Raw genomic sequence first — 3,971 nt, forward strand, 5'->3', positions numbered from 1 at the left:
CAATGTTGAATAACAGTGGTGACAGTGGGCATCCTTGTCTTATTCCTGATCTTAGAGGGAAGGCTTTCAGTCTCTCACCATTGAGTACTATGCTGGCTGTGGGTTTTTCATATACGCTCTTTATCATATTGAGGAAGTTTCCTTCAATTCCTACCTTTTGAAGTGTTTTTATCAAAAAGGGATGTTGGATTTTGTCAAATGCTTTTTCAGCATCTATTGAGATGATCATTTGATTTTTCCCTTTCGGATTTTTAATGTGTTGTAATACATTGATTGATTTTCTTATGTTGAACCATCCTTGCATGCCTGGAATGAACCCCACTTGGTCATGGTGTATGATTTTTTTAATGTGTCTTCGGATTCGATTTGCAAGTATTTTGTTGAGGATTTTTGCATCTATATTCATTAGGGAGATTGGCTGGTAGTTTTCCTTTTTTGTAGCATCTTTGCCTGATTTTGGAATTAGATTGATGTTAGCATCATAAAATGAGTTAGGTAGTGTTCCATTTTCTTCAATGTTTTGAAAGAGTTTGAGTAAGATTGGTGTCAGTTCTTTCTGGAAAGTTTGGTAGAATTCCCCTGTGAAGCCATCTGGCCCTGGGCATTTATTTGTGGGAAGATTTTTGATGACTGATTGGATCTCTTTGCTTGCGATGGGTTGGTTGAGGTCTTCTATTTCTTCTCTGGTCAGTCTAGGTTGTTCATATGTTTCCAGGAAATTGTCCATTTCCTCTACATTATCCAGTTTGTTGCCATACAGTTGTTCATAGTATCCTCTTATAATTTTTTTAATTTCTTCAGGATCTGCAGTTATGTCACCTTTTTCATTCATTATTTTGTTTATATGGGTCTTCTCTCTTTTTGATTTTGTCAGTCTAGCTAGGGGCTTGTCAATCTTGTTGATCTTCTCAAAGAACCAACTTTTGGTGATATTTATCCTCTCTATTGTTTTTTTGTTCTCTATGTCATTTATGTCTGCTTTAATCCTTGTTATTTCTTTTCTTCTACTTGGTTTGGGATTGGTTTGCTGTGCATTTTCTAGCTTCTTCAGTTGATCCATTAGTTCTTTGATTTTGGCTGTTTCTTCCTTTTTAATATATGCGTTTAGTGCTATAAATTTCCCCCTCAGTACTGCTTTTGCTGCATCCCATAGGTTTTGGTATGTTGTGTTCTCATTTTCATTCGTCTCTATATATTTAGCAATTTCTCTTGCTATTTCTTCTTTAACCCACTGATTGTTTAGGAGTGTGTTGTTTAACCTCCAGGTATTTGTGAATTTTCTAAGTGTCTGATAGTCATTGACTTCTAATTGTATTCCAATGTGGTCAGAGAATGTGCTTTGAATAATTTCAATCTTTTTAAATTTATTGAGGCTTGTTTTATGTCCCAGCATATGATCTACTCTGGAGAAAGTTCCGTGAGCAGTAGAAAAGTATGTGTATCCTGGTCATTTGGGATTTAATGTTCTGTATATGTCTGTTAAATCTAATTCATTTATCAGATTGTTTAGGTTTTCAATTTCTTTATTGTTCTTCTGTCTGGTTGATCTATATATAGGAGAGAGTGATGTGTTGAAGTCTCCCACAATTATTGTGGAAACATCAATTGCTTCCTTTAGTTTTGCCAGTGTTTCTCTCATGTATTTTGTGGCACCTTGATTGGGTGCATAGACATTTATGATTGTTATTTCTTCTTGTTGAATTGCCCCTTTTATTAGTATGTAGTGGCCTTCTTTGTCTCTCAAAACATCCCTGCATTTAAAGTCTATTTTATCTGAAATTAATATTACTACACCTGCTTTCTTTTGGCTGTAGCTTGCATGAAATATTTTTTTCCATGCTTTCACTTTCAATTTCTTTGTGCCTCTGTGTCTAAGATGAGTCTCTTGTATGCAACATATTGATGGTTCATTTTTTTTTATCCATTCTGTGAATCTGTATCTTTTAATTGGGGAGTTTAATCCATTTACATTCAACGTTATAACCGTGAAGGCATTTCTTGAATCAGCCATCTTCCTTTGGTTTATGTTTGTCATATATATTTTTCCCCTCTCTCTATTAATATCCTTTATTGTACCCATACTGAATCTCTTTAGTACTGAACCTTTCTCCAAGTCTCTCTGTGCTTTCTTTGTTTCTCTGTCTGTAGGGCTCCCTTTAGTATCTCCAGTAGGGCAGGTCTCTTGTTAGCAAATTCTCTCAGCATTTGTTTGTCTGTGAAAAATTTAACTTCTCCCTCAAATTTGAAGGAGAGCTTTGCTGGATAAAGTATCCTTGGTTGGAAATTTTTCTCACTCAGAATTTTAAATATATCGTGCCACTGCCTTCTCGCCTCCATGGTGGCTGCTGAGTAGTCACTACTTAGTCTTATGCGGTTTCCTTCGTATGTGGTGAATTGCTTTTCTCTTGCTGCTTTCAGAACTTGCTCCTTCTCTTCCGTGTTTGACAGTGTGATCAGAATATGTCTCGGAGTGGGTTTATTTGGATGTATTCTATTTGGAGTTCACTGAGCATTTATGATTTGTGTATTTATATTGTTTAGAAGATTTGGGAAGTTTTCCCCAACAATTTCTTTGAATACTCTTCCTAGACCTTTACCCTTTTCTTCCCCTTCTGGAACACCAATGAGTCTTATATGCGGACGTTTTATATTATCTATCATATCCCTGAGGTCCGTTTTGATTTTTTCAATTTTTTTCCCCATTCTTTCTTTTATGCTTTCATTTTCCATTCTGTCATCTTCCAGGTCACTGATTCGTTGTTCAACTTCCTCTAGTCTTGTATTATGAGTGTCCAGAATCTTTTTAATTTGGTCAACAGTTTCTTTAATTTCCATAAGATCATCTATTTTTTTATTTAGTCTTGCAATGTCTTCTTTATGCTCTTCTAGGGTCTTCTTGATATCCTTTGTATCCTGTACTATGGTCTCATTGTTCATCTTTAGTTCTTTGAGTAGCTGCTCTAGGTGCTGTATCTCTTCTGATATTTTGATTTGGGTGCTTGGGCTTGGGTTATCCATATCGTCTGGTTTCTTCATATGCTTTATAATTTTCTGTTGTTTTTGGCCTCTTAGCATTTGCTTAACTTGTTAGGGTTCTTTTAGGATTTGTAGGCCAATTTAAGTCCTTATCTCTAATTTATCAGATCTACAGCTTCGTGGAGTACACTTTCTTTAACTAACCAGCAGGTGGTGTCCACGAGCCACCTGTTCTCCAGAAACCAGTTCTCCCCTGCTTTGCCTTTGTGGTGAGTGGGGGAGTGAGTCTTGTGGGGTCCAATTGGTGTACCAAGCTTGTGTGTGTAGTTGGTGTTGCCCGCCCTGTATATGGGGCGTGTTTCTGGGCGGTCAGGGAGGGGGGGTGGCTCTAACAATCAAATCTCCCTGGTGATCCTGGAGTTTTAAAGCTGCTGCAATAGTCTAATCCTTCAGTTCAGTCCTGCCACAGTTTGTCTCTGCCACTGACCCACAAGTCCTTGGTATTGGCATATGGCTCCTGAGACTTGCGAGTGGGTCCCTCTTCCAGGCCGTGCAACCCCTGGTCCTCTGTTGAGGGATGACTGTGCTATGTCACAGGTGAGTGCTGTCCCCCAGGGCGGTTCTGGGCTCCTGGGCTGTGTAGGGAGTCTTCCAGTCTGCTGAAATGATGGCTGAATGGGGCTTTGTTAATTCACACTGCTCCACCTTCCCAACTCTGGGACAATCAACAGAGGTTGCAGGGAAGGCTAATGTCTCCACACCCAGTTTTGTGGTGTGTGCCTGTTATTTGAAGCACTTCCGTCACACTGGGTTGTCTGGGGCAGCTCTGGGCTATGGGGCTGGCGATGGTCAGGAGTGTTTCCTGTCCACCAGGATGATGACTGTGAGCGGACACCCCCCTTTTCTTGGGAAGTTGTGGTGTTTAGTGAATTTTCTCAGCCACTGGATTATTGCCTTTTGTCTCAGAGCTCTCTTACTTCTGCTCTTGTCTTGAC

Source organism: Choloepus didactylus, chromosome 21, assembly GCF_015220235.1.
Source record: "Choloepus didactylus isolate mChoDid1 chromosome 21, mChoDid1.pri, whole genome shotgun sequence".
NCBI classification, from domain to species: Eukaryota; Metazoa; Chordata; class Mammalia; order Pilosa; family Megalonychidae; genus Choloepus; species Choloepus didactylus.